General features: G+C 42.0%; 1 long non-coding RNA gene across 1 annotated transcript; it reads right to left on the minus strand.

Annotated features, from left to right (window-relative positions):
- Positions 1-1,174: 1,174 nt before the first annotated feature.
- Positions 1,175-2,866, minus strand: LOC123970485. The gene is made up of 3 exons (XR_006824983.1): positions 2,360-2,866; positions 1,896-2,076; positions 1,175-1,537 (listed from the first exon to the last, which is right to left on the minus strand). It is a non-coding gene; the product is annotated as an uncharacterized LOC123970485 (long non-coding RNA).
- Between the last annotated feature and the right edge of the window lie 9,154 nt (positions 2,867-12,020).

Below are 12,020 nucleotides of genomic sequence, written 5' to 3' on the forward strand. Positions count from 1 at the left end.
AGATGCACCGGATGACACAGTTAAGTGAAATAAGTAAAATGAATGCAGTCAAGTCACATGTATGTAGAGTTTGCATGAAGGACCGCACATTTTCCCGTCAAGTTTGCTTTTTATAAATACCAATTATTGCGTAGAGAGCAGCGGACTCCTTCTCTTGTGTGTACGCAACGTTTATAAATGAGGCCCCTGATGATCCCCATGAACATGGGGTTCAGTCAGGTGTCCCTGCCCCAACTGTACTGCTAGACACAGTAAAATGTAATATGGTTGGTTTTGAACTATGGTAATCATGTCAGAGAGGTGATTGATCATCTCCACAGCAGCTATATGATGCTACATGCAAGTCTGAACTGTCTTCATAATCAGTCTGTCAGGACCGGGGCCAGAGACTCAGACGCAGACCAGAGTAGGTGCAATGGGAGAATTAATTTAACACAAGTGAGAACAGAGATGTGGCTTGGGGGGGTGATCGTTCCGAGGGTCAGGAGGTCCAGGCTCCTATGCTCAGGGGGTTCCATGTCTCAGCAGCGAATCAGAGTCTGTGATCAGGCAGGTATTCTGTGGTCGCGACAGGGAGAAAACAAGTTAGCATTCAGCACAAGGATTCAGACTAGATGCTAATAGTTCAGGACAGAAAACGGGCTGGCGTGTTTGTACTGTATGGTACAACAATCCAGCAGGGACTGGAAGATTGAGCTGGTCGATTGAGTTGATTGCAGCATGAGACATCGGTGTGCTAATTAACAGGATGCGTCTCAGGTGAGTTGACTGGAGCTCAGGTGACCGCGCCCACCAGCCGCCCCAGAGCATGAGGGAGGAAGCAGAACACAGAGACAGACATAAAGCCAAAACACACCAAGCACACTGCAAACATACCAAAGGGAAAAAGAACTCAAAAACTACAATCACACATATACCAACAGGAAGGTCAGGGTCACGACCGGGGGTTCGTGACACAGTCAACATACCTCTGGACACACCTTGTCTCTGTATGTATGTAATGTTTAAAATGATCTATTTGTGATATAGGTTGTAGTATTTAATAACAATAAACAAGTGTCATACCACATTTGGATGTCATTATGGGAGACACAAGACAAATGTAGTTGCTTGATTGTTTATGCTGCAAGTGTAAAGAAAAGGCATTTTTCATTTTCAACGTTTTATTTAAAAAAATAATTAATAATATCCAGAACAGGGAAAAATATACTACTTACTTTTTTTTTTCTCTACACTCCTGGGAATAAAACTAACAAAGTACAGTATTCATCCACACAGTGGAGGGAATTATTTGTGTAGCAGTTAGTGACATTACATCTTACACCCTGCTAGGATTAAACCTCTGTATTGTCCTGGTGGATCAGGTGAACAGTTGCATATCTCCCAGAAACAGCAACTCCGTATTAAGTAAGTGCTCCACACTGCAAACTGTCTGTATGCTGACTGAACTGTCTGTTACTCTGTCCTGGGTCTGGAAGATCAACCATGTGTAGTGCGTGGAAACACTGTAGTCTTGATGTTGTCCTCAGATTCTGGTCTGTAAAGGAATATATAGTTGTTAGAACTCCAAATGGGAAAGATTGGTGTAATAGGACAGAACATTCATCAACATGATCAGATATTTTTACTGAACAGGGGTTTGATGTTCTCTAACAGGACTTCTGTGTCTACATTACACACCAGGTCAACGTACATGACACAGATGAGCCGATGGTTAAGCAGAGCTGTAGTTAGTTGTAATCAGTAAACGATAATAATAAAGTAATAACAATAGTGATGGATTACATTTATATTGCACTTTATTTTTGACGCCCAAAGGGCTTAGGGAGAAACACCAGAGAAACTTTGAGACAAGTACACTGGGAGACAATAGACTAATATTAAAATATAGATACCTGTTCATATGCCGTTGGAGTGTGAAGCTTGACGCAGGTCATAGAATATGTGCTGCTCGGCTTGCACCTCGTCTTCCTTGCTTCGCCTTGACCCCAGGCTGGTCCTGGTCCTGTCCCGGTCTGTGCTTGGCTCTGAAGTGCAGTTCTCATCGGAAACAATAATGCTGTCACCGTGGAAGCTCTAACATGCAAAAGAACGTACATGTTATGAGTTATGAAATTCACGTTCGTTTAGTGTAACTGATGGTAACGGAAATGTGTATCAGCCTGTTTTTAGCTTTGCCCAATGTTACTGCAGCTGTTAGCACAGCTACCTGTTGCTAACAGTTAGCTAGACAGCTCGTTACTGAATCAAAGTAAGTCTTTTTAAACCTATCCAATATTAACATTCTAGCTTGATAGTGAGTGCTAACAACCGGGTTAGTTGTTTATTTTCATAACAATAAAGTTAAATGTTTTCTTACCCCTGATGTGAGCCGCTGCTCTCCGCTTGTCACACTGTGCTTGTCCTCCTGCAGTGTTGGCAATGCGTTCACTTGTTTTGGGGGCGTGGCTTTGAAAGGAGCCCAAAAGGGAGGGGGTGGGAGTTTCTCTGTTGGATACTTTAAAAAATCCAGCAGTTTGTTGCTAGTATCTCAAACTTATCTACCGTGCCTTTAAGCATCTTCATCCTGTGCAATGTGACTTATTTCTGAATGAAAAGGAATATGTTGCGGAGTGTAATTAGTGAGGAGACAAGAGACGGTTGTGCGTCGAGTCCGCTTTACTCTCCACTTCAATATAACACTGTACAGTGTACGAGATCAAAACACTAACCCGTGAACCCGGAACTCTCTAACCAACCTCTCTCCCTTAAAGGTGCAGTCCCTTAGTGAATGTCTCTTTTTGTCTTACTTGTGGGTCACCACAATGTGATCAAGGATACAGTCGCAGGAAAAAGTATGTGAACCCTGTGTTTGTCTCTTGTTGTGACTTAGATGAAGATCAGATCACATTTTATGACCAATTAATACAGAAATCCAGGTAATTCCAAAGGGTTCACATACCTTTTTGCTGCAACTGTGGTTCATAGATGTTTAAAGAGAGCTAGACAGACTCTTTTAGCAACCTTTTATTTAAACATAAAAAAAAAAAGAATCCAGCAAATCTAGTGACTTTTTGGGTAAATCTTAACTCTGCCAACAGTGAACAGCGCACATTCAGTCAACCAATCAGCAGCCATAAATGTAAATTGGCTGTGCATGTGCCGAGATGATAGCAGCTTGAAAAATCATAATAGCTAGTGATAAGCATGTAACATCATGTAATCTAGTGACTTTTGAGCAGGCTTTAGCTGCTTTTCAATGAAAACAGTCAGCAACACTGCTGGTTACCCTGAATCATATATGACTAATGCATAATATTTTAAAATTTAACAGGAAGAGAAAGGAGATGGATTTGGATTTTTATTTTTTAAAAACAGTCAAAACCAAATTATTTTGGCCTTATAGCTGACATTCAACTATACTGATAACTGGACACAGGGACACAGGAGTTGAACTTTTTTTATTATTTTTATGTTTCATTGTATCTTTATGTATAAGTATTGTTGAAACAGAAGAGGAAAACTTTAGAGAGAGGTTGAAGAAAGTCTGATGAAAGTAACCTCATCAAGTGAATCAATATTTCTAACATAATATTCAGAGCACAATGCCTTAAAAACAATACAAATCCATTAAGATCAGTAATAAAAGGGCAAAATGAGTTGGATTTTCATAAAAATACACTTGATAGACTCAGACAATAATTATCCCGTGTTCTTAGATGTTTATGGTCCTCAACCTGAGCTGGATGCAAGGTCGGGACTATAAAAATGTAGCAATCAGGTTATACTGCTGTTGTCTCTCTCCTTTCCTCTCTGTGTCATGGTTTTATTAAGAACTGCATGTCTGTGTGTCTGTTTGAGAACAGGGCTGAGCTACACACACACACTGTCAGGCCAGTGTGTCAGGTCAAAGTAGCAGGGAGTTGCTCTGTGTGTCACACTCTGCCTGTCTGCCATGTCATGTTTTGTACTTTTAGTCAGTTTTATTATCTGTTGTTTTGGTCTATTGGGTTTTGGGGGTCTGTCGTCTAGTGTTTAGTAACCTTTGTCATGTCTGTTACCCCAGTGATCCCTCTGCATGTCTGTCTCTGTTTCCCCCCCCCCCCTCTCTGCCTACCTGTGCCTCGTTAGCCTCATGTCTGTCACCTGTGTTGCTCCCGCCCTGCTTGTTAGTCTCTGTGTATATATATACCTGGTGTTTCTGTCTTGTCTTTGTTGGGTCATTGTTTGTTGTCACCCAGTGCTGCAGTATGTTCCCTTGTGGTTTGCCTCACTTGTTGTGTTTCCCTGCTCATTTTGGATTTCTGTTGGACAACCTTTGTTTTTGGACTCTGTCAATCAACCACTCAGTCTGTAAGCGTGCTCGCCTTTTGTTGCCTTAAATAAATCACTGAACTGCACCTGCTAGCCTTCGTGTCCTGCGTTTGGGTCCTCCAACCTGCTCAACCCTGCCTTCACCACAAATTATGACACTGTGTGCCTTTGTCCCCTCCTCCCTTCCCTGTGCTTGTGTGTACTTAATTACAGGAGTGGAGCCAGGTGTGTGGGAGTCAGGAGACCAGCTTCACGTCATCGGCCGCAATCAGTTCTGCCATATATACATGGTCTTCCCTTCTATTCATTGGCAGGTTATAGACAATACTCTAGATAGTGTTGCTCATGCCACTTTATATTCTGTTTGCTTCTTGTAAAACTACCATTAATTTTGTATCTTGTGTTGGCAGACTCTCTAGCTGGACCTGAGTCCTGTCACTGGTCCACCCCTGCCTCGCATGGATTTTGGATTCAAGAATATTGGATACATACATACATACATACATACATACATACATACATACATACATACATACATACATACATACATACATACATACATACATACATACATACATACATACATACAGATTCCCCTCCTCTGCCTGGCCTGGCTCTCTCCCGAATCCCTCCTTGGACTTTCCCCCTGAAACCCCGGACTCTGTCTTTCCCTTGCACATAAATTAAACATTGTTACCTCTAACTCTTATGGCTCTGTGTTCTATGTCTGCACTTAAACACTTCAGAAAATAAAGTTTTAGTTAATGCCACTCCCTCTTGTCATTCACTTGCTCAACCACTGCTGCGCTCTCACTTGTTGAGCCAGGCAGGAGGGGCCACCTTTGATTGGTGGGTTTGATAACAGCAGCCAACAAATGCTACTCATTCCACCCCATGGGTACTATTTCTAAATGAAAGAATAACCACATTAATCATAGGTCTTGTCTACTTTTGATTTCACACGTTGACAGCCCAGCCTCTGTCTTCATTCACTGCCAAAATAGAAAATAAATGTACTGAGGGCATGAGACCTGATTATCAAAGCCCATTCCTGAATTTCTATCTACCACACAGCAAAAGGAAAGAACAGGAGGGAAAAACAAAACAAAATAGAACATTACATTATCATTATACAGGGAGAATAGAAAAACATATGAGCAGGGTGGAAGCAGTGTTGTACAGGGCATAATACAGGAATGATGATGAGGATATAGTTGATCATCTGCTGTTTCGTGAGGAGGTGTGAACAGAGAGAGCTCTGGGCTCCCTCTTTACCCTTCATGCGTCAGCAGTTCCCCTTGGATGCTGAGAAAGTTAGAAGTTAAAGGTAGTGAGAAAGTAGAGAATCGGTACGTAAGCAAGGGAAACAGAGATGGGATGAAGGGACAAGAAGGAGCAGCAGCTGTGGGTTATAAAAGTAATCTATGCACACTGTTTGTCTCATTAATTAATGTTTATTTGGCTCACTGGCCGTTACAGTTCTCTACAGACTCCTGCTCTCAGTTTGAAACTGGCAGCATGGTCCCATACCTTGGAGCCTCACTTATATAAGTGAATACATAAATGAAAATCGAAACACTCCCTTCCTTTCCACACCATAATTTTACTGAGGGTTTAACTACATATGCACAGGCGTTAAGAATGTTGAGGATTTCAATTAATCAGACATGATAATGAACTGCTGACAGTTTTTCCCACTAGCTGAAAGCAGGGCCAACAGCATATGAAGCTGCTGCACTGGCAGCAAAACGGTAAAGAGCCTTGGGGACACTGAAGAATAACAGGAAGATTATTTTAGAGGCGTTCACACAGCATTTGCATGCACACTTTACTCAGGGTTTGTTACTGTGATTAAGTCTTGTTTACATATAATTTTTCATCCCACATACACATACTGTACGACTCCATACTGTAAGACACTATGTTCTTATTACACCTTCTATCTCTGATGGATCATAATTTCAAGCAACTTATAATTAAATCCGCAATTATTATACTTGAGTGCAGGTGTATTTATTTATTATTCAAGCTTTCTCTTCAACCAATACTGTATACCTTATTATTTTGTGCAGCTGTGCAAATTACATTGAGGAGTATCACAGCCTGAGGGAAGAAGCTGCTCTGTAGCCTGGTGGTATGACAGCCGATACTTGAATGAATGAATGAAGGTACGATTGGAGCAAAACATCTGAGCACCTGTGACATGGAACTTGTAGTTGTAGAAAAATAGTCACTCATCATCAGTAAATAGTATCAGTAAATTTGTCACAGCGAAAAAATAGGATTTGTAAACTCGCCTGAAAACAACACACCAGTTATACCTTCTCAAATTCTTCACTGCAGATACACAAATTGTATTCTATGAAGCACAAATTAAGATAATCATACATTCATATGTTTGCTAGTTGCTGCAGTGAATATGGTGGAAAACACGTTCGCACACCCGTATCAAAAAAAGGGAAGTCATGGACAAAATTTCATTAAATGTAAATGTTGAGTAACCATGGTCCAGGTTATTGCTTCCCCTGGTGTGGAGGTGGACAAGCTGGTGGAATTTAGGTAAAACAGTTCTAAGATCTGTTTGATTAAAATCCCCAGCTACAATTAAAACACCATCCGGTTGTTTACTCACGTCACTGCTGATGACCTCGTACAGTTCTGTAGCAAGCGTAGTGCTGTCCAAAGCTAACGTCTCAATGAACACATTATATTCTGTCCAAAAACTTGAATGTAAAAACATCAAGTTGTAGTTTTATGGATAGTTATGTGCCAGACCATAGTAAGCTTAAGTCCTGACAACACTTCAGTGTTAGCCTCTGTTCCCCTAGCTTGTGTAACTCAATGCAATCTCTTATTGAGTTTCTTTCTGTGGTCATCTATCCCTGTGACAAATTGGCATCCACTACAGCACTTACTATTAGAAGTTGAAACCTTCTGTGATTTTAACAAAGTCAGAATAAAAAAAATGAACAGCTTCCAGGAAACCAGCTTGTTCTCATGGTCAAAAACAATGTTAGAGCTGGAAATATGGAGTAAGACATGCAATAGTAGTTGCCAGGCAACCAGCCGAGGCTCCAAGAAGTCACACACCCCAGAAAATGGGTGATTTTTAATTTTTAAACTGTTTTATACACTTCAGAGGTGCTGGTAGGTGGATTTTATAACCTTTGGATAGAAGCTGGGTCTCTGCTGTGTGTTCTCCGCTGTCCATGATAAAACTGGGAAAGGTCAGATGGCCTTTGATGCCTTCGAATGGTCCCTGTGGGATTCTGAGCTCAATCCGCTATTCTTTGAAATTCAATCTTAAACATGATTCAAACACACACACACACACACACACACACACACACACACACACACACACACACACACACACACACACACACACACACACACACACAGATCAGGCAGTTTACCAAACTCGTGATGCGTTTTCAGTGTTTACATTCATCTCCCTAAGCTGAACTCCTAACCTTCGGACACGACACACAAGCCCTCAAACACACAAACACACACACACTACAACATAATGTTACACACTGGTGAGATAAATTCAAAACAACAATACAAACACTGGTTATAAGTAATGCTGCTTGTGGTTCTCCTCCTCAGAAACCTGTTCACATGATGAACACAACAAAAGACACAACAAATTATATATATATATAGATATTTCAGCAAGATTAAATGGTTTTGACTGGAGAGCTTCATTTTGACCTAGAAATAGGATGTTTGGGGAATTGGGGGAGAAGCTGTGGATTTGTGTTTAAAGTTTTGAGAAAAAGAGGTATAAATTTCAAGAAATGTGTTTAAGCAATCGAGAAAAAACTGTAATTATACCCCACCAACATATGTTTATGGTTTTCTTTTCTTGTATGCTACTGTAGACAACACTGTGCTGTTGTTACAAGAGTAATGTTTTGCGAAGTAAATGTTTTCTATTCCAACACTGCATTGGTGTTTACAAGTTTACTTTTCTGTACCTCTCAGCAGATTACTTTCACTCCAGAACATTGTATAGAAATGTACACATAAGCCTATGAAAGACAAAAGTGTGTGCATGGTATATCCAAAAATTTACTATTATGAAAAAAGTGTTTGCTATTTAATGCAAATACTTCATTGCAAGTAAGTAGGAGGAGGTAGAGGGAGGAGTTCTCCGATCAATACCATGTGTTTATGGTATTTTGAATGTAGTGTTTCATTTTACATGTGAGGCATTGTGCATTTTGTGTGTGTGGTTTTGGAAATATGTGTAGCCTTTTGAAAAAAGGAGACATAGTTGAAAATGTGTGTAAGCAGTTAGTGTTTGCACAAGCGAGGAGTGGGTATGTGACCTGGTGAATAAGCATTTTGATTGGTTGTATTTGGAAAAGGAAAGCAGGTCACTTCCGGTGGGATTTTTGTCTTAGGTAGAGAATTGTGTTTTGTGTTTTTAAAAAAAGGTTTTAAAAAAAGGTTTTATGCAATTGAAAACTAAGGGAAAGGCTAAGAAATAGCTGATGGTTTTGGAGAGTTGGTGTGTAGTTATGCTCTTTGAGGGAGAGGTTTCAAAAACTGTGTCACATGTAAAGATAAACGATTCTGCTCCAGCATCCCTTCTTGGGTCTCCTCCTCCTCCTCCTCCCCCTCCTCTTTATCCTCCTCTCTCTACTTCTCCTCCACCTAAGTTGTAACTTTGTAACTAAGCCAGAGATGACCTTGATGATGTCATGATGACATGTTTTCTTTCTCCATTAGAAAACTGTTTTAACAAGCTGCTTATTAATACTCCCCATGTCTAGTAAACTGATTTTGATTTTGTTAAATTGCTGAAATTCCCCATTAACTTCATTTCTACTTGACTGACTAAAACAAAAGCCATACGGTAACTGTGATTGATTATCTTAAGCAAGTTTCAAGTTAATTCTTATTTTTCTTAACCCACAGAAGACAATCTACAAATGTGTACATCCATCGTCAACCGCTTATCCTGCATACAGGGTCGCGGGGGGGCTGGAGCCAATCCTAGCTGACATCGGGCGCAAGAGGGGGTACACCCTGGACAGGTCGCCAGTCCATCGCAGGACCACACATAGACGAACCACTCACGCTCACACTCACACCTAAGGACAATTTAGGGTCGCCAATTAACCTAGACTGCATGTCTTTGGATGGTGGATGGTCTATCTCTATATATGTCTATGGAGTGAACAGTTCACAAATTTCTATACATCAGAGTGCAGGCAGGTGACTTGGCGTTGAAGTGCAGTAACCTCATCTGAGTAGTGTATAGCAGACTCTTCCAACTCTTTGATTGTGTTGCCGTGCGCGGTCGTAGTGGTCTCAAGGGCTATGATGGATGTCTGTATTTCCTTTTTGGTTTTGGCCAATTTGTCCCTAAACACGTCGTATGCGGTCTGTATACGGCTGTCAGTAGTGGCACAAATGTCATCTTTAACCTGGGAAACCTCAGTTCGTAGCACAGCAATGGCAGCCAGAATTGCGCAGTTTGCTGGGTCGACTTCCATACTCTCTTGGTCAGATGACGCCACATCACTGGTGCTCGATGCTTGGTCGAGGCCCAGGTCTTGTTGATCGGTCTTTTTGGATTTTGCTTTTCTCATCGCAGATATTTTCCTTTAGTCGTTATTTTCAGGTTGCTTTTGTCTTAGTGTGTTAATCCAGAGTGTTTTAGGTCAGATACACAGAAGTTTAGTATATTTAAAAATAAAGTTACCGGAGCTAGCACGAACACGTCTTACTCCTCCATCGCTCAACAGTGCCCCCTCAGTTTCAAGTTGATTCTTAAACAGTTCTGAGAGGAGTGGAAACCAGTGACTACATGGAAAAGTAGGAAAAGGTATTCATCAGTCAAAAACCTGTGCATTTACTTGAAGTTCATCCTATAACTTAATACATATTTAGTGATGGGGTGGTGATGGTGCAATGGATAAGACACCTGCCTTTGGTGTGAAAGACCTGGGTTCAATTCCCCACTGTGACCCATCCACCACTGTGTCTCTGAGCAAGACACTTAACCCCTAGATGCTCCAGATATGCGCAACCTCTGACATATATAGCAATTGTAAGTCGCTTTGGATAAAAGCGTCAGATAAATGTAATGTATTTGGGATATTTCATGTATCTTTAGACCAGACTACACTCTATCTAGCCAGATGAAGTATTTAAGTGTCTCAAAAAACCTTGATTGGACATCAGTGAGTGTCAAGGAGAAATTATTTTACTCGCGAAGGTGCAGAAGTGGCACTTGAGCTGACAAGTCATTAGCGGTTATGGAAGTCTGAGTCAAATGTGGAAGAAATCAGCTGTCTACTTCTATTGCTGTTACACATATTAGGATTTAATGAGCCATCAGTCATCTGCATTCTGTTTCGGTCGCTTGGCCTGCAGCACCAATGTTGTTGAGGTACACGCAGACGTTTTGTGTGACGACTCTTCGGGGATCTCCAGGAAAACAGATGCTGGGAAAGGTCCAGCCAGAGCAGCACAAACACTCTCCAAGTGTTAGAGATGAACATACACAATGACAATTTTGAGTCCACAGTTCAAAGTACTTTCCTCTGCACTCCTGGCTGATAAAAGCAGATTTGTCCCTCTTCATCTCTCAAGGACTTCTTGTCTTGTTAAACACCTACTGGGGCACATGAAATCTGTAAAAAATACCATATGCTTTGAATATGTTGGTATATATACAAATTACAAGTTTATTTAAATAAAATAAATTCAACAATGTAAATGTCAACAAACCAAGTTAGCAACAAAAGTGAGTCCTAACAAGAGTTTGCATTGATTCAATACTATTTGAAGAACATTCTACACATTTCTTTAGATGTAGCATGCAGGATAAACAAAGAATTTATGTCAACTCAAGTCACGTCAACTCATTTTGAGCCAAACTAATGGTGAGGTGGTCCAGATTGAAATATCCCAACAACTATTGGCTGGTTTGCCGTTAAATTATGTAGAGCCTCTGGCTGGGCTGGGGGACCGTTGGCCTGGTTCTCCAGCGTTATCGCTCCCTGGCGGCAGGGAGCTTCCCGGCACGGCTTTCTGCTGTTCTTCCTTGGGGTGGGGTACAGCTTCCCCCGGGACATGCGGTCTGGGGTCCTTTGCGCTTTGGGGAGTCGCAGGGTGTTCTGGCTTCTGCGTCTCTGCGCGGGTTGATCCGATTGCAGTTTGGTGGGATTGTGGGGCGATTGTCGATGCATCTCGATGCATTATGCTTTTTCCCTGGGCAGGGTCTCTGGATGGCTGCTGGGCGTTTAGTTTGTGCATTGGAGTCCGGGGGAGGCATTTCCTCGTTGGCTTGGAGGGACCTGTTTGCATCCCTGTTTTGCTTCGTTGGCCTCGGATCCGTGCTTCCCCATTTCTCTGTCGGCCAGTTGTTGGACCCCTCTGGATACTGAGGTATATAGTTATTTTTCGGGATGTGCAGTGTGGGTGCGGGGCAGGGCTGTGCTCCGGTTTGTTCTGGGTTTGTGCCTGGAGTTCTCGGCCCTTGACGGGTGGGTGGGTTGTTGGTGGCATGCAGCTGAGCTAGTTGATTTTGCCTCGTTGCTGGTTTGGATGGTTGGGCGTGCTGGGCATGGGGGATGTCGGCTGGCGCCGGCGGCCTTAGTTTTTTCCGGCAGTTGGGGGGACGGCGGACTTTTATTGGCGGGTGCACGGTGACCTATGTGGCGCGTTTGCTGCCAGGCTGGGACTTGCTGCTGGTGTTTCTCTCC

Source organism: Micropterus dolomieu, linkage group LG04, assembly GCF_021292245.1.
Source record: "Micropterus dolomieu isolate WLL.071019.BEF.003 ecotype Adirondacks linkage group LG04, ASM2129224v1, whole genome shotgun sequence".
Classification (NCBI taxonomy): Eukaryota; Metazoa; Chordata; class Actinopteri; order Centrarchiformes; family Centrarchidae; genus Micropterus; species Micropterus dolomieu.